Genomic DNA, 20,869 nt, shown 5'->3' with positions numbered 1-20,869 from the left:
TATATAGAGGACACCAATGTACACGATTATTATATTAGAAATCATGATGTAATAATTTAAAATAAAGAAGTACTAAGCTCCATACTTATTAGGGTCAAGATCAGCTTTAGCTCTATGGGGAAAAATACAATTAAACTGCTGGTGCAAAATTTCAACTCATACTTAAAGAATAGTCAGGGTTTCGTCTGGTAGAAATAGGCACAGATGGGGGCTGCTCCACAGAGGGAATAGTAGGAGCAAAGCTGATTCACTTCCATATGATAAAGTGACAGGGAGCCACTTGTCCAGCCTAACATCTCAAAATGTCATTCAAACAACGAAACTTTAACAGTCGGCAAACATAATGCTGATTGTTTGAAGACTTTCTCCTCTGTTTCTACTACGTCTTAGGGAAAATATTAAAAATACATAGTTGACATTTCAAAGCAGTATCCAATACAACGTGTAATACAAACCCTAAAGATTGCCAGAAATCTTTGGGATAGGGACATATATTTATTTTTCCTAGTTGTTTTGTTTGTTTTTCTTTTTTATTGGCACCCACTTACATAATTCCAGTATCTCATAGCTGTACGCCACAATTCCATCATTTTCCCATTACAATTAATATTTTATGCAAATTCCTGATTAATCTTTTTGAAAATAATTCGTGTGGTTTCATCTATAGAAGAGTTGTGTACTCATCACCTACTGTGTGGCAGCCTTTATGCTAAGCACTGGGAGGATCATGGCCCTCGTGAACCAAACATTTTGCAAATTGAACCATGCCATTCTCCCACAGAAAAGGCTAAATGACTTATCCTTGCCTAGTGCATTATTTTCCAATATTGACTCCATACTGAATTATAATATCCTGAAAATTTGTTTTTAACAAGTATATATATTTTATTAAAAGCATGTTGGAGAAAAATGACTATTGGATCAAGTTCATTTATAGTTCTATCTAAATTAATCTATATCATTCTCTTATAGTATATTTTTTCCAAATAGTCTTCTCAAATCACTTTCAAGGATATGTAAAACGTATTCAATCCAACCACTGCAGACCCCACTCTTTCCTTTTCATATATCAAATTATTCCTACTCTTCAAAATCCATCTCAAGTGTAATCTCTTGCTAGTAGTCTTCTTCATCTAATTAATAAGGCCAAACTAAGTCTGTGCAACTTTTATACACAATTGAGCATGCCATCACGTTGTCTATATTAAATAAATGAATCCAGTATTAGTTTTGATAGTTTTAAAATATCAGTGAATAAACCCCAGCTAAAGCTAAAGCTAATAATGCTGAAGGTTAAATGTAGATGCAAATGATAATGTTGAATTTTAATCATTTGGACCTGCAACAAGTGAGGGTCTTATGATTGGTAATGAACGTGAAATGGCAATCTATATTCCCACACCAGGGCCAAGAGCTTCACACGCTGCAAGCCCAAAAGAGAGAAGCAGTGGATTCAAAAAGAAACTTGTAACACAAGCACAAGTGTATTAAATACAAGTCATGAGAAAAGTTAAAAGGAATAGTCCATTTGATGATGATGGAACACAATTTCAAGAAACCTGGAGAGCAACAATAGCATGCAGCCTGGGGGTACTGCTACGGACAGAACTGTGTCCCCTCAAAATTCACATGTTGGAGCCCTAAGCCTCAATGTGATGGTATTTGGATGTAAGGTCTTTGGAGGTAACAAGGTTTAGAGGAGGTTGTTATTATGCTGGGACTCTCATGATGGGATTAGTGCCGTCTGCAAACCAGGAAGAGAATCCTCAACAGAACTTGACTCTGCTGGCACCCTGATCTCAGACTTCCAGCCTCTAGAACTGGGAAAAAATCGATGTCTGTTGTTTAAGTCATCCAGTCTATGGTATTTTGTTACGGCAGCCCGAGCAGACTAATACAGCCGTGTACAGTCTGGGATACGATAAAGGCCCTGAAGCAAATATGCTATATGCTCTTTAAGATAAAATCATTAAACTGAAAATGAATAAGGTTGATAGACAACACTTTTCCAGCAACTGCAAGAAAAAGTCGTCAGCTGAATGAAATGAGAAGAAGTCCTGACTGGCCATTAAGAGAGACACATTTTTAAATAAAAGGAAAAGAATCACAAAAATTGTGCCATAAAAATACTACATCTTTAATCACAAACTAAAAAAAAACACAAAAATTAGTTTATACACTGATAATGGCAACTAACATTTGTTGACTTAAGTTCATGAATGACCTGCAGAAAATTATTGGAATGACATATATTTGAATTTCCAGTGTTTTGACATTTATTTCAAGGTGCCAGCCACATATTACCACTTTGATCAAGTTATAATGCATTCAAAATATAATTTAGATTTTGTTACTGAACTATTTTTTCAAAAAGGACAGGAGGTACTATTTCAATTTCTTTCTTCAGCATTAGATTAGCATTTGATTTTTAGATCTACCTTTAAAACAAAACAGATGTTTGTTAAAGTGCACCTACAACTCAAAGCCTCAAACATTGTTTTAATTGTTATGAGACTGTTTCCAAAGGTTAAATTATCACTGGGGACCAACATTCCACACAACGACGTCTCAGTCAGTCTAGTTTTTCTAAACAGGAAAAGCAGCCCATGCTCTTGTGTGAAGACTCCCCAAAGATAAAGCACAAAATAATAAATTAGACCCTAAAAATGCTATATCCTGATTACAACTTTGATATTGTGTCCAGGAATTGAAAGAATCTAAAATATGCACAGCCTTGCAGTCAGCATTATTTCTTGCAGAAGAACTAGGTCACCTCCAGTTGGCAAAGTGGTCCATATAAGCACAGCATCTATAAATCATGTATTCTGTTAGGAGAACAACTCCAGGCAGCTTGGCAATACACCCTCTGTTTGGAGAAACACAAATTAAGTGCATAGGTTAAAAAAATTGATAAGGTGTCTATCGTCTTTAGTGGGTTTCTTTTTCATGTGAAAATGCAGAGAAAGAATAATTCCTTTTGGTCTCTTTTTATCTGGCATCTCGCATTTGTTGTGATCGTGTATCATAGCTTTTCACCCTTGTGCCTCGGAGCTCACGGTATGAAAAGCGTATTGACTGGGTAGCAGCAAAATGAAAAGAGTATTACGTTCATGAGTCAGAATAAATTGAATTAGGACAAATTGTACTTGTGGAAAAATTACTCATTCCGAAAGTAACGAGGTTGCAAAAGAAAATAAAAGTGTAGGGGGGCGTGAATTGAAATGCAATAGGTTCTACACTCTTAAGCCTGGCAAAGTTCAACCCTGAGCTGACTGAATGTGAAAACAATGTTGGAACAAGTGGCAGGAGGAAAACATTTTTGAACTAGATTTTATAAAGGAGATAAAGGGAGAGCAAATGGTTAATACTACATGTCTGCAAATGTAACGTTTAATTTGTTGTTTGTGTTGCTTCCAGATTCCTTTTCTATGAATTATTCCTTTTAACTGGAAGAAAGTTTTAACTAGTAACACGTAAACATGAGACGCTCACAGCTCCTCTAGACCAGACATGCACAAGTCTAATTATCAGCATTTTGCCCTCACTCTGAAGTGTTCATTTTCTTTTGCTTTAACACTTTACTGTGACTATTGATTTAAATAATTCAAGACACTTGTAAATAAAGAAGTTTGAGAAAAATTTTCACGTTTTGTTAATAGAGGTATCCTTCCCCCAAATTACTTATTTGATTAAATCCAATTTATGGATGAAAAACGTTATTGATGAGGCTATATTAATGATATAGCTTTCATTATAAATAATAAAAATATTATTTAAACTAATGTATTTTGCCAATATTTTATCTAATTTTCTTCACTAATTAGTCCTGCAAACTCAAAAATCATTAGGCAAATATTTTAGTAAAAATTATAAACAATCATCTCACTAAATATGGTCTAATTGGCACTGGGTTTAAGAGTGAGTGTTGTGTGTGTGTGTGTGTCTGTGTAAGCGTTGTTGTTGGGGGAGGGGGGTGTGTATGTACAGGTATGTTTTTGTTCCTGCATGTGTGTGTGTATGTTTTAAAGGGGAATGGGAGGAAAGAGGAGAAAGACATGTAGGATCACACACTACTAGATGCAGCTTTGAGATTCAAATTTTCACTCACTACACATTCTACACAGGAGAAAGACCCAAATAGGTTAAGCAACTTACTTAATATACAGAGGTGATTTGCAAGTGCTGGCACCTAATGGTTTGCGGAAATTACTGAAATTTGCCAAAGCAAATGCTGGAAAAAGTTCTCACTGAAAGTGCTGCCTTGAACAAAAGAAGGCACTGAGCTAATGTCCTCCCTCCTTGACACAAGTAGGATATTGGATCACAGAGCCAATTTGAGCATACCAGGATGCCAGGGAAGGGAAGGGATGTGCCTGGGTTTTGTTTTTGACATTAGCTTATCTTTGTAATAAAGATCTCTCTCCATTTACGCTCTTAATTAATATACAATAGTTTTATTTAAAATAATTAAATCCACAAGGCACCCCAAGGAGTCAGAGTAAGATACCACAAAACGTGTCAGGGAATCACGTGTTGCAGAGGAGCAAGAACAGTCACCATGAAATGGCCATGCCTAACTCTCTTCCCCTGACCACAAAGGGGTTCTTGCTGGGTTTTATTCAATCACAGTGAAATTTTCAATTTTATCATGTTAAATGATCACAAGTTGCTTAACATCTTGATAAGAAAGTGTCCTGGTAAATTAGGAAACTCCAGGAGAAAAAAATCACGTGAGTCACTTGCTAGTGATGCTTCAAGCATCTGTTTGAGTTTGGGCCTGAATGGGGAGATTTTCCTCTCTTACTCTGCTGCTTTTTTCATTATTTAGTCTTTTAAATTATTTTTATTATTAGTTAATAATTTACATACATTAAAATTCACTCTTTGTGATGTACAGTTTTATGGGCTTGATAAATGCATAAAGTTATGGGTTCATCACCAGAGGCATGGTATGGAACAGTTCGATCACGTTAAAATGTCCCTGTGCACTCCATTTGAATCAACCACTGCCCTTATTCCCTACCACTCATCTGCTTCCTGTCTCATAAGTTTTGCCATTTCCAGAATGCCAGCAAAGTAGAATCAGACAATATGTAGTCTTCTGGGTTCGGCTCCTTGCACTTAACAAAATGTGTGTTGTTGCATGCATCAACAGTCCATTTCTTTTTATTGCCAAGAACTATTTCAACATATGGATGTATCACAGCTCATCCATTCAGTGGTTGAAGGACATCTGTGTTGTTTCTAGATTTTGTCGATTATGAATAAAGGTGCCATAAACATTGAAGTACAGGTTTGTGTGTGAATATAAGTTTTCATTTTACTCAAGTAAATATCTGGAATGAGATTATAGGGTCATGTGGTAAATATATGCTTAATTTTGTAAGAAAATACAAAACCATTCTCCAAAGTTGCCATACAATTTTGCATCCCCACCAGCAAAGTAGGAGAGTTCCAGTTACTCAGTGTCCTTGCAAGTATTTTGGTCAGTTTTATTTTGGTTTTAGTCATTTTAATAGGTATGTATTGGCATCTCGTTGTGGTTATTTGGATTATTTTCATTTCCTTAAAAAGGTAGAATGTGCAGCATTGTTGTAAGGGTGGGAATGGCACTCTTTCCAGCTCTCCTTGCTCTGAGTACCTGCCAGAAGTCTCGAGCTACTGCTTTTGACTTATTTCTTACTGGAAAATGTGTTAACAAATTCTAAGGGGAGTCCAGCATTTAAAAAATCACTGGATCCTTAAATTAATGTTGATAAATATTTAAAGAGATACTATAGTCAATAAGCAAAATGATAGATTTTATCATTGTTTCTTATGTGAACATACTTGTGACACATTCAGTCTTAAGTTATAATGGTTTAAAGAATTAACTTACCAGCTATAGCAAAACTACATGTGAGGGCTTGACTCTGATAGGGAAGCAGAAAATCAAAAGACAGGATATTGTTCCCACCCAAACAATGAGAATAAGCCAAATAAACTACAAAATCAGAGTTTCTGTAGATTTTTTTTTTAAATCCATTTAAAAAAAACTTAGAAAGCAAAGATATCTAAATGAACTAAATTCCAGAAAATGACATCCTCTCCCAGGGGAGAAGAGACACATGCTGTAATGATCAGAAAGGAAGAAGTTAGATGTCTTCATTTAGAGATGACATGATTGTGTGCATAGAATATTACTAGAGATCTACAAGAATTACTAGAACTAATAAGTTATTGTTGCCAGAGGGCAGGAAACAAAGTACATAAAATCACTTGCACTACCATATTCTAGAAATGAACAACTGGAACATGAAATAGAAATATCATTTGCAATAGGTTTTAAAACATAACAAATCATTGTGAATAATATAAGAAAATATGTCCAAGATCTGTGCATTAATATCACATCATACTGCTCAGAGAAATTAAAGAAGACATAAATAAATAGTGAGATGTACCATGTATGTGGTTTTGATACACAAAAAATAAAGAGAAAGGAATACAAACATAAAACTAAAGAAAATCATCAAATCACAAGGTGAGAGAGGAAGAGAAGAAAGGAACAGAGAACTATAAAAACTACCAGAAAAAAATTAGCAAAATGTCAATAAGTACATATCTATCAACAATTACTTTAAATATAAATAAACTAAATGTTCTAATCAAAAGACATAGGATGCAGAATGGATAAAAAAGTAAGACCAATACATATGATGCCTACAAGAGACCCACTTCATATCTAAAGACATACACAGAATGAATGCAAAGGGATGAAAAAGTATATCCCATGCAAATGGAAATGAAAAGAAAGCTGGGGTAGCAATACTCATACCCTACAAAACAGACTTTAAAACAAAGTTTGTAATAAAAGACAAAGAAGGGCATTACATAATGATAAAGGGATGAGTCCAGCAAAAGGATATAAACCTTGTAAATATCTATGCACCCAGCATAGGAACACCTAAACGCATAAAGCAAATATTAACAGACAAAAAAGGAGAAATTGACATTAACACAATAATAGTAGGAGATTTTAACACCCTACTTACATCAATGGATAGATCATCTAGACAGAAAATTAACAAGGAAACATTGCCCTTAAATGCTACATCAGAACAGATGGACTTAATAGGTATATGCAGAACATTCCATCCAAAAACAGCAGAATACACATTCTTTTCAAGAGTACCTGAAACATTCTCCAGGATATATCACATGTTAGGCCACAAAACAAGTCTCAATAAATTTAAGAAGCTTAAAATCACATCAAGCAACTTTTCTGATAGTCTGAAACTAGAAATCAACTTCAAGAAGAAAACTGGGAAAAAAAAAACACACACACACACAAGCTACTGAAGGCTACTACAAGGCTAAACAACACGCTACTAAACAACCAATGGATCAACAAAGAACTCAAAGAGGAAATCAAAAAATACCTTGAGATAAATAAAAATGGAAACATAATGTTCCAAATTTTATGGAGCACAACAAAAGTAGTTCTAAGAGGGAAGTTTAGAGTGATACAGGTTTACCTCAAGAAACAAGAAAAATATCAAATAAACAATCTAGCCTTATACCTAAAGGAGCTAGAAAAAAGAAGAACAAGCAAAGCCCAAAGTCAGTAGAAAGAAGGAAATAATAAAGATCAGAGCTGAAATAAATGAAAGAGAGACTAAAAAAACAATAGAAAAGATCTTTGAAGCTAAGAGATGGTTTTTTGAAAAGTTAAATGACACTGATAAAGCTTTAGCCACTCACCAAGAAAAAAAGAGGAAGGCCTCAAACCATAAAATCAGAAATGGAAGAGGAAGTACTACAACTGACACCACAGAAATTCAAAGGATCATAAGAGGCTACCAAGAACAGTTTTACACCAACAAATTTCACAACCTAGAAGAAATGGATAAATTCCTAGAAACATACAATCTTCTAAAACTGAATCAGAATGAAATAGAAAATCTGAACAGATCAATTACTGGTAATGAAATTCAATCAGCAATAAAAAAAACTCTCAACAATAAAAGTCCAGGACCAGACAGCTTCACAGGTGAATTCTACCAAATATTTAAAGAAGTATTAATGCCTATTCTTCTGAAATGATTCCAAAAAATTGAAGAGGAAGGAGCACTTTCAAACTCATTCTACAAGGCCAGGATTACTCTGATACCAAAACCAAACAAAGACATTACAAAAAAAGAAAATTACAGGCCAATATCCCCTTTGAACATAGATGCAAAAATCATCCACAAAATTTTAGCAAACTAAATGCAACAATACATTAAAAGGATCATACACCATGATGAATTGGAATTTGTCCCAGGATACAAGGGTAGTTTCATACCTACAAATTAATCAATGTGATATACCACATTAACAAAATAAAGGATAAAAATCATATGATCATCTCAATAGATGCAGAAAAAGCATTTGACAAAATTCAACATCCATTTATGAAAAAAACTCTCAACAAAGTAGATATAGAGAGACTATACCTCAGCATAATAAAGATCATATATGACAAATTCATAGCTAACATCGTACTCAATGGTGAAAAGCTGAAAGCAATTCCTTTAACATCAGGAACAAGACAAGGATGCCCACACTTGCCACTTTTATCAACATAGTATTGGAAGTTCTAGCCACAGCAATCAGACAAGAAAAGAAAGGAAAAGAAAAGAGAAGAGAAGAGAAGAAAAGAAAAAAAGAAAAGAAAAGAAAAGAAAAGAAAAAGGAAAAGAAAAGAGAGAAAAGAAAAATGAAAAGAAAAGAAAGAAAGAAAAGAAAAGAAAAGGTATCCAAATTGGAAAGGAAGCAGTATAACTGTCACTATTTGCAGATTACATGATATTATATACAGAAAACTCTAAAGACTCCACCAAAACAACATTAGAACTAATAAATGAATGCAGTAATTTGCGGGATACAAAATCAATATACAGAAATTTGTTGCCTTTCTATACACTATTAACAAACAATCAGAAAGAGAAATTAAGAAAACAATCTCATTTACAATTGCATCAAAAAGAATAAAATACCTCAGAATAAATTTAACCAAGGAGGTGAAACAGCTGTACTCTGAAAACTATAAAACATTGCTGAAAAAAATTCAAGATGACACAAATAAATGGAATGATATTCCATGCTCATGGATTGGAAGAATTAATATTGTTAAAATGTCTGTACTACCAAGAGCAAGCTAAAGATTTAATGCAATCCCTATCAAAATACCAATGGCATTTTTCACAAAACCAGAACAAATATTCCTAAAAGTTGTATGGAACCACAAAAGATCCTGAATTGCCAAAGCAATCTTGAGAAAGAACGATACTGGAAGTATCATGCTCCCTGGTTTCAAGCTATACTACAAAGCTATAGTAGTCAAAACCGTGTGGTACTGGCACAAAAACAGACACATACATCAATGGAACAGAATAGAGATCCCAGAAAAAACCCATGCTTATATGGTTGATTAATCTAAGCAAAAGAGGCAAGAATACACAATACGAAAAGACAGTTTTCAATAAATGGTGTTAGGAAAACTGGACATGCAAAAGAATGAAAATGGACCACTTACTTACACCAGATACAATAATAAACTCAAAATGGATTAAAGACTTAAATGTAAGACATGAAATAATAAAACTCCTAGAAGAAAACTTAGGCATTCAGCTCTTTGACATTGGTCTTAGCAATATTTTTTTGAATTCGTCTTCTCAGGCAAAGGCAACAAAAGCAAAAGTAAATAGGGCTACATCAAATCAAAAAGCTTTTGCACAGTGAAGGAAATCATCAACAAAATGAAAAGGCAATTTATTGAATCAGAGAAAATATTTACAAATCATATATCTGATAAGGGATTAATATCCAAAATATACAAAGAACTCATACTACTCAATATCAAGAAAACAAACAATCCAGTTGAAAAATAGGCAGAGGACCTGAATAGATATTTTTACAAAGAAGACATATAGATGACCAACAGACACACAAAAAGATGCTCAACATCCCTAATCATCAAGGAAACACAAATCAAAACCACAATGAGATGTTACCTCATACCTGTCAGAATGGATATTATTAAAATGACAACAAATAACAAGTGTTTGTGAGGATGTGGAGAAAAGGCAACCCTTGTACACTGTTGGTGGAAATGTAAATTAGTGCAGCCACTATGGAAAGTAATACGGATGTTCCTCAAAAAATTAAAAATAGTGGGCTGGACAGGTCGTGTAATGGTTAAGTGCACGTGCTCTGCTTCGGCAGCCTGGGGTTTGCGGGTTCGGACCCTTGGCACGCACCAATGCACCGCTTGTCAAGCCATGCTGTGGCGGCATCCCATATAAGGTGGAGGAAGATGGGCACAGATGTTAGCCCAGGGCCAACCTTCCTCAGCAAAAAGAGGAAGATTGGCATTTGATGGTAGCTCAAGGCTAATCTCCTTCACAAAAAAAAAAAAAAAATTGAAAATAGAACTGCCATAGGATCTAGCAATTCTACTTCTGGGTACTTATCCAAAGAAAACCAAAATACTAATTCAAAAAGATATTTACACTCCTGTTTTCATTGCAGCATTATTTACAATAGCCAACATATGGAAGCGACCTAAGCATCCATTGATAGATGAATGGATAAAGAAGATGTGGTATACATACACAATGGAATATTATTAGGCCATAAAAAATGAAATCTTGCCATTTGAGACAACATGGATGGACCTAGAGGGTACAATGCTGAGTCTAAGAAGTTAGAGAAAGAGAAATACAGTATGATTTCACTTATATGGAATCTAAAAAACAAAATAAACAAACAAATAAAACAAAACAGAAACAAACTCATAGATACAAAGAACAAACTGGTGCTCGCTAGAGAGGAGGGGGTGGGGTGTGTGTGAAATAGGTGAAGGAGATTAAGAGGTACAAACTTCCAGTTATAAAATAAACGTCACAGGGGTATAATGTATAGTATAGGGAATATACTCAATAATATTGTAATAACTTTTTATGGTGACAGATGGTTACTAGACTTATGATGATCATATTGTAATGTATATAAATGGCAAATCACTATGCTATACACCTGAAACTAATATAATATTGTATTTCAACTATATTTCAATAAAAAAAGAAATGCAGAGGCCAGCCCGGTGGCGCAAGTGGTTAAGTGCACGCGCTCTGCTGCAGCGGCCAGAGGTTCACCAGTTGGGATCCCCTGGGGTGCACAGACACACTGCTTGTCAAGCCGTGCTGTGGCGGCATCTCATATAAAGTAGAGGAAGATGGGCATGGATGTTAGCCCAGGGCCAATCTTCCTCAGCAGAAAGAGTATGATTGGCATCAGATGTTAGCTCAGGGCTGATCTTCCTCACAAAAAAAAAAAAAAAAAGAAAGAAAGAAATTCAGCCACAAATAAAACTAAAAGTAAAAAAGGAAGTCTCACTTAACTTAAAAATTTACTGTAAAGTTATAATAATTAAGGAAGTTGATTATTTGTGTAGGAATAGACCAATCAAAGAACAGAATCAAATAAATAACTAGAACTGAAGATTACAATCAATTAATTTTTTAGTAAAGTGCCAATTCAATTTAATGAGGAAAAGAAAGGACTTTTTACAGTTAGTGCCGGAAAAACTGGCTAGCTCTATCAAGAAAATAAATAAATAGAATGCAGATGCTTTGCCTTAATCTATACACAAAAATTAATTTAAGCCAGATCATGGTCCTAAAAGTAAAAACTAGAAAATATTTGTTGAATAAATAAGGTAATATATATGTAGCCTTTGGCTAGGCAAAAATTTCTTAGATAAAACACAAAAACTACTAACTTAAAGAGAAAATTGATTAGTTAGATTTCATTAAAATAAAACTTTCTCCTCATTAAATGAGATCATTAGAAAATTGAATGAGCAAGCTTCACATTGGAATATTTTTTTCAGTAAATACATCTGAAAAAGACTTTTATCCTTAAGATATTAAGAATTCTTACAACTCCACAGTAAGAAGAGAAAAAATAAATTCTCAATTAAAACTGGAAAGAAGATTTGAACAGGCACTTCCAAAGAAGTTACATGAGAGGCTACTAAGTACATGAAAAGGTGTTTGATTATTTAGTTCATTAAGAAAATGCAAATTAAAATCACAGTGAGATGCCTTTTTTCACCCACTAAAATGGCTAAATCAAAACATGGACATATAAAATGTTGTTCAGAATATGGAACAACTGTACATTCATAATTTGCTTGTGGGTATATTTAATTGCATAACTATTTTGGATAACTGGCAGTTTCTTATAAACATATACATATATAGCCAATGATTCCTTGGTATTTACACAAAGGAATAAAAAATATGTCCATGAAATAACTCGGAAAATAATATTTATATCAGTTTTATTTATAAAAACACCAGACTGGAAACAACCTTAATTTTCATTAACAGGAGAGCAGATAAGCAAACTCTGTTTTAGTCATAGAATGGAACACTACTCGGCTATTAAAATGCATGAACTACTGATACAACATGGTTAATTTCAAACATAATATGTTAAGCAAAAGAAGCCAAACAAAAAAAAGCCAGACAGTGTATCAAAGATGTTAAATCTAAGAATAGGCAAAATGCATCCATAGTGTTAGGAACAGGAAAGTGTTTGCCTCTTGAAGAGAGAAGGAATGGACGAGAAGGACCAAGAAGTAACTGAGAATATAGGAAAGATCTCTCTCATTTTGAGTGATGGTACACGGGGATATACAATTGTTAAAATTTATCAAACTGATTAGTAAATAGATAATTTTTAATGTATTTTAAACTTCATTGCAATAAAATGTATTTTAGTAAAAAAAAAAGTACCAGTGGTTTAATTAACTCAATTTTTTTTTTTTTGTAAATCAATTTTGGGAATGTTCCCTCATCATTGTGATTGTTATCTTTACACATCATTTGTAGAGTATTCTTGCATATGTATCATAGGTCACCACCTACAATGGATCATCACTGTGAAGTCTGATTATAAGGATGTTTAAGATCAAGACTGGACTATATTTTCAAATTTACCTCCCTGTAATTCTTTATACAATTCCTGGGGTTGGAGGGGGGCGGGGTGCAGGCAGAAACATAGAAAGGATCACTAGAACAATTTTCTGTTTCAGCCATTGGGGTCAAACTGTTTCCTAAATCTGATTTAAATACTTCAAACTTTCCTTTTTATTTATGCTCCTCACTCAACTCGGATTTTCTCCTCCCATGATGCCTTACATGTTTAATCCATATTGCAAATTCCTTTTAAAATTGTGCTTCCGCAGACCTGCACCCCTTCCAAGCCATGCTGTGGTGGTGACCCACATACAAAGTGGAGGAAGATGAGCACAGATGTTAGCTCAGGGCCACTCTTCTTCACCGAAAAAAAACCAAAAAGTGCTTCCTCTATAATTCCAGTCTCTGACTACCCTTGTCACTTTCTGATGCTTATTATTTTTGCTAATTTATTCATTTACTTTTCTAGCTTTATTGAGGTACACTTGACAAACAAAACTATAAAATATTTAAAGTATACAACATGATGATTTGATATACACTGTGAAAGGATTTTTCCCATCAAGTTAATTAATACATCTATCATCTCACATGTTTACCTTCTTGTTTCTTTGTCCTCATCTCAACTACATTATAATCTCATTGATGATAGAGGTTATATTACATCGATTTCCATCTCCCTTATTACCTGATAAAAATAGGCAAATAACATAGAGCCTATCAGCTAATATCTTCCCATTAAAGGATTCTAGGACTTAAGTGGAATAAAGTAATACATAAAAAGTATAACATTTATCTATTTTTAGTTTTTTTAAATTCCAATATTGTCTTCCCATGCAGGTTTCTGAGAATGGCAGTTGATGAATTTCTGTTTTTGATCATTTAGGGGTAGACCCTCTGGTCACAATAATAGAGTCAAAGGACTTGATGCTGTGTTTGACTTATAAGGACATGATTTTCCCCAAAATCGTTGCATATTTATTTAGCATAGGATTAGTGTGGGGGGGTGGGGGTGGCTAACGGAGATTTGATGGAAGGGCCACCTTTGTCTCCTTCAAAGCTTCTTACTATGATTTCCTGGCAAGAGACACAGCTCTCTGTCATTCTGTAGCCTTGGTTTTACAATTCTTGATCTAAAGTGAAAAAAAAAAACTTTGAAATTTTACATGGGAACATCTCAGGAATAAATTGTGATTTTCCCAGACCATATGACCTGCCATTAGTAAAGGTCTAGGAGAGGGTTACTATGATTGATGTTCCCACTGAACCCACAGGGTTTGGTGAGAAGTAGTGCTTGACAAGATAAAAGTGGCATGAAGAGAAGTGATATCAAAAATGTAGAGGGATTGATGGGCAGGTTAACAGTGGGTGTACACTATCAGTGATGCCTTCTTTTTAGATACGAGGAAGCACCTGCTATTTTGCCCTGCCCTGTAATCTTCATTAAAATCCCCTTTCTCTTATATTCTGGCCACTTCCCCGCATTGTTCTACGTGGCGTTCGAGAACGCTCTCTCCTTCAGGATTCTGTATCAGCTGGCTTCTGAATGAGTTTAACCAATAAAGGCACTGGCAGGGAAGAGGAGAGCAGCAGAAAGGAAGAAGGCAGAGAATGCCGCTCATTCTCTGTTTGCCTACCAGAGGATGCTATATTGCCTCTACGCCTCTAGAGTGACCTTGGCAGCCCTGGGCTCTGGTACCACTGCCTGCCTCCCTAGTTTCTTCAGCCTAGAGATGGCAGTGGCTTCTTGTTGCTGCTGATCTCAAGGTTGCTTCCCTATCCAGGTTGATTTAACAACTCTTTTATCAAGGATAATCATTTCAATTAATTACATTTCCTGTTTCTTCATTAGATTGTGACTGATGTTATGTATATTTCATCCCATCAGAATCTTACCCATTCTTCCATGTCCAACTTAAATACTTTTCTTGTTAAAAAAATAATCAAGGGGCCCGCCCAATGGCATAAGCGGTTAAGTGCGGGTGCTCCGCTGTGGCAGCCTGGGGTTCGCCGGTTCGGATCCCGGGTGCGCACCAATGCACCACTTGTCAAGCGATGCTGTGGCAGCATCCCATATAAAGTGGAGGAATATGGGCATGGGTGTTAGCCCAGAGCCAGTCTTCCTCAGCAAAAAAAAAAAAAAAAAAAGAGGAGGATTGGTAGATGTTAGCTCAGGGCCGATCTTCCTCACAAATAAATAAATAAATAAATAAATAAAATAATAATCAAGTCTTTCTCCTTAGCAATTTGTTCATCTACTTATACTCAACACAATCTCATACTGATGCTAGTTTTGTACAAGCTTGTCTATTTTAAATGGCTCTTTGTAGAGAACTATATCTTATTTTACTTTGTATCTCCCAATACACAAAAATGATGTCAAAGATGTAATGTCTCTCCTACAGTACTATTCTTATATGTAGTATGAAATTAACAAATGTTTATTGCAACAAAGTAAAATAAATACCCAGTATGTGCTTATGTCATAGATTAGAATAAAACAGGAAATAAGATTTGGTAAATTTGGGATTTCTTGAAGCCAGAGAAAATCACAAACTAGATTATCACAAATTTTTCATGATTATATTAATATAATTTGGACTATGATTTTGCCTGGGATACTACTGGCTTATGCCTATTTTCCTTGTGTAATTATTATAAGTTAACTCATTTCATTCTTGAAACTATTCCATTTTGGAGAATAAAATTGTACATTATCCTAGTTATAACCCAAGGTGTTAAATCCAATAAAATAAATACAATTTATATACCCTAAAATATTTTAAAAATTCATAAGACTAAAGATCAAGTTCAGGAATAGACAATGAGAAAAGAAGTAAAGAATAATGATTCCTTTTTGTTAATGATTGTTCAAAACTTTGGAGGCTGTTAAAAAAAATTGAACTGAGAGGCAAATTACCACTATAAATAGTTCCTATAGAGAATATCTTCCATTCACAGTAAACTGGAATTGAGCACTCGACTGACCAATGTATGCTACATAGGGCTGAGACAGAATTTTGGAAAAATAATAAATAAGAGATAATGGCAGCCAGCGCACAGACAACAGAAGTACTCACTTACTGGATGAGGCCGTATTTATGAGTGTCCCATGGACGTTTAGACACAGGTGAGACAAAGAATGCAAAGTGTAGCTACCCTCTTCTGTGAATATAATTATCAAATTCAGGTAGTCTCCCTAAGAGGTGCACTGATAGGTAATATTCTCATAAACTCAATGATGTTACTGTCATGTCTTTTTTTTTTTTTAACTGGAAAGCAAATGAAGGCTCATGCTTACTGAGATTATTCTTTAATTACCATCTCTGGGAATGAAGCTTATTTCTATCATTTAACAAAGACTGAATGCCTACAAAAGGGTTGGTATAATGCCAGATGCTTGGTATAGAGTGTTAAATAAAGCAGGCATGATATCTGTCCTCTTAGAACTTTACATCTCATGATGAAAATAGTCATTGAGTCAATAAACAAAGCAAAAGATGTGAATACAGAATATGAATTTTCCCCTCGTATTTTATTTCAGTTTTTAACCTTCACAGAACATGCCTTGAATTGTCATTTGGACTTAGAGATAAAAATAATTGAATGAGAATCATTTCTCACACTGGTGCTACTTATGTATGGACCGAGTTTATTACAGACTTCTTTATCATGACCTTGAGTTTACTGAAAGAAGGAAAGGAGAAAAAGTCATTTAGAAACATCCTGGCTGCATAAACACTCAAGTAAGGAATTAAAATCAATGAAAGGCACTGGCAAAAGGAATGTAGTGAAAAGATTTCCCAGGTTTCTACACAAAATAAAGATAAACATCGACGACAACAACAGCAACAAACATCTGCCATGGCACTCCCAGGCTGTATGACGCCATGAAGAAGAAGCAGCCTATTTTAAGACAGAAATTGATGGAAATAAGATGTCCTTTGCCCAGAGTCACAAGAATATATCAAGATTTAAACAATGACAAGGAGATGGTTGTTTAAGGAGGCAAAGCTGAGGAGAGAAGATAATGAATTTTGATGCTAGTTACTAAGAAAGTTAATTTCATCTTTCTCTGCCTTCATTTTTACTTCTATTCCATTCAAACATTGATCTTACGACTTCTATCTTTACCAGCAAATTCAGAATATCTGCACGGCAAAACCTCTGAATTTGATTTACTCAAGGCTATTCAAAGACAAACTCAGGGAGTTGGATCTCAAATCTCCCTTCCACTACATTCGGATGATGAGGTTTTTTCAGAACTCCAAAAACGGAATACCATGAAATTAGATCCTGTACTCTGGAAACTCGGAACTTTTTATTGCCAGGTTAAAATTGGAAAGCGTTAGCTCTTGAGTACCAGATAAAAAGTGAATCTCCATGGATCTTAACTCAATTTGTATAGTCAATTTCTCCACTGTGTTCCACCCCGTAAGTCCCTTCACCTCCATAAAATTGTCTCTATCCATTCCATCCCACAGGGACCTTGCTCTGTCAAGAAATCTAATAGCATTTACCACATGCATGGCCTTTAGAATGTACTCGTAATCTTGCTTCTATCATTTTGTACTCACTGTAGTTTCGTATATAACAAATTAATTTCAAGTAGAGCAGAAACCATCATTTAGATTTTGGGGACTTATTTTTTCCTGTTAAACAGGTAGATTATTTTATGACTCAATATATGAAATATAAATCAAATTTACTGTTACAAAGCTAATCAACTTCATTACTCAAGTTTAACTTAAATCTCTTAAAAAATGTGCTAACTTTCACTTTTCTGTTCATATGATTTATGAAATAAAATACTTGTATTGAGATCTGATTTAGTGTAATATGAGCATGGTAGATTACTTGTCATAACCACTGACCCATCATTTTGTAACCATATAAATACAGACATATTTATGTTTTAACAATATCTGTTAAGTGATTAAGTACCTGTTCCTTATCCTGTATATCTAAAATCATGGTAAGTTTTTCAGTTTTTTGGTGAAAAAGAGTACTTTTTTTCAAATGAGAAATTCATTGGAAATTATACATGGACAGCTGTATAGAACCATTAGAGAGAAACATGAACATAGTCAAAATTTTCTCAACTAATGTACAAATTTGTAAATTTTGAATAGATACATTTTTTCCTGGAGAAGGCTAAGCAGAAAAAAAAAAAAAAGAAAGAAAGAAAAAAACACGAAAAAACAAGTCCTTTATAAATTATGATTGTCCTAGTTGGCAATGAACTTTAGAACACTGTTCATCCCAGATGTCCATGCGTGATTGGTTTACAGTGGTAATCTTGCAAAAAGGATTAATAGTTCTTTGGGGTTAAATCTTCTTTTATATTTATAATAAGTTTGTTGTGTTTTGTGTGTGTGTGTGTGGGTGTGTGTGAAGAAGACTAGCCCTGAACTAACATCTGGTGCCAATCCTCCTCTTTTTGCTGAGGAAGATTGGCCCTGGGCTAATATCCGTGCCCATCTTCCTCTACTTTCTATGGGACGCTGCCCCAGCATGGCTTGATAAGCGGTGCCTCATTGTGCACCAGGGATCCTAATCTGCGAACTCCAGGCCACTGAAGCAGAGCGTGCACAATTAACCGCTGTGCCACTGGGCTGGTCCCTAAGTTTCTTGTTTTAATTGTAGGGGCAGGAGGGTGTTGTTTTGGTTAGAAGAAATTATAAAATATATTTTACCTTTATTTCATTAATTTACAACAGTTACTAAGTCTATAAAAACTTTTTCCCCATGGGGAAATTATTTTGTTGTTGCTAGGTTTGCAATGTGAAGTTTGAATTATTTACAAACATGTTTCTCATAATCGTGAACTATATTTTAATGTGATTTTGACTATATGTACTTAAGATATATTTTATTGATTTTGGGCTAACTGCAGTTTCCAAATAGATAACAAAAATCAATTAGATGATTTTCTTAAGCACTTTTCCTAGAAAGAATGGCTTATGTTAAAATGACCACCACGCAAGTTTGTGAGATATTGCTCGAAGGACAGAGAGCTCAAGAGTCTACCTGGTGTGGTTTAGCATGATCCTTTAGGCATCACATGATGGAATGTTCTTGGTGCTATAAGCAAGTTTTGTTCTTCAAGCTTGTTCAAACTGGATTTCAATCTCTCCAATTCAGCTGTGGATAACTTGAAGAGAACTCAATCAAGGAACAAGGCTCCAGCTCACCTAGTATGGTTCACCCAGGAGAGATAAGAAATTGTATTGCATTGAAGCACAGCCATCCCCAGGCTACTGTTGCAAGCTATTGGATTACAGTCTATCCTAGACCACTTTTGCACAAGGATCGCCTTATCAGAGTGTTGATGAAGTTGAAGCAACCTACCCAGAGATCTTTACTCACATCAGAAGCTCCTTAGGATAGCCAGAGGGGATTCTTGCATTAAAATGGATCACAGTCTTTGGAAATGATGGACTGTATTTCACAGAATAATCAACGTTTTTTTAATTGGTGCTTGGATGTGCTATATGTTTATGTGAAAGTATATTAGACACATCTTGGCAAATATATGAAAGAGGAAAACTATGGGTGACTAAAGTAAAATATGGCTACCAGTCTACTGACTCATTTCTTTTCCTTTTTTATCCACCCACCAACCAACAAAATCTATATTTAGTAACTTTCCATTTTCTCACACTTTTAGAGTAGATGACACAGTAGAAATCAAACCATCACAAAATATCTTTGCAAGTGCAAGTAGTCGCTGAAGATTTTTTTCTGCTAAGAATGTTGAGATATTGACTATTTCACCCCTGTCTTATCCCACTCTGAAAAATCACAGCCCTGGGATTTTCATCTCAAAGGATGCATTAACAAAGCCAACATGCTAACACTCTAAATGTTCACATAAAGGTGAATAATTAAGGAAGATAGTTTCTGGAATTCATTTGCTGTTTGTACATTCTAGATTACAGACCATAATTACATGGTTCAACTTTGATCCTGAATTCTAGACTTAAGAGAGCTTCTTTACCAAACACTGGACTGAGTTGATGCAATTATCAGCTAAGGATGGAAAAAGCTCATTCCCGAAAGCAATAATTTATCTCAATGAGCTGTGTTACTGTGGTTAATTATACATGTATCAGTGTGGTATTATGAAAAGTTCACGGCTCTTGTTGCAATCAGAGTTTACTCTACTCCTGGCTCTGCCACTTTTAAATGACTGCCCTGTTCAAATTTTCTTCCTCATTACTGAGTTGCCCTAGGGTGAAGTTAGAATAATGTTACCTTCCTTAAACAACTTGATAAAGATTAAATTACACAAAGTATTTAAAATGCCAGGCCCCAAATAGGCTCTTAGCAAATAACAATGTCTTCTCTCTTTACTTGATGAATATATGTATATATTTAATAATGAAATTTAAGTCGTTAATGGCTTTCTAGATGCTAAGGGTTATATTTTCCAATTAGTCTGTTAAAAAAAAATTTGTGTAAGTTTTTTTGTTTTTTATTATTTGTACTAAATATAGTAAAATGTTCCCAAAGCACCGGGAAGCCCTCATTGGATGTAGACACGTATACACTGAGAAGGAGAGTGACAGTGCCAGGCGGGAGGTGGCTAATGTGTGTATGGCACTAGTATCTCCATTGTAACACAGGCGTTGATTTCTCCAGGATAAGAAGGATAAGAAGTCCAAGGGAATCAGTATTTTAAAAATTTTATGAAAGAACTTCATTTTTACATGATATTTCTGAGCCTGAATTAAAAGTCATTCCACTTGTGATAGAGGTAATCGGTGGGGAATCAAATGTTACTTTCAGATAGGTGTCAAAATTATTAACAAAACAATAAATAAATATTTTGACAATCTAGTAATTTTCCATTAATG

Source organism: Ceratotherium simum, chromosome 13, assembly GCF_057802395.1.
Source record: "Ceratotherium simum simum isolate JZ-2026a chromosome 13, ASM5780239v1, whole genome shotgun sequence".
Classification (NCBI taxonomy): Eukaryota; Metazoa; Chordata; class Mammalia; order Perissodactyla; family Rhinocerotidae; genus Ceratotherium; species Ceratotherium simum.
The sequence above is the reverse complement of the archived record's forward strand: the minus strand, read 5'-3'. Positions refer to the sequence as shown.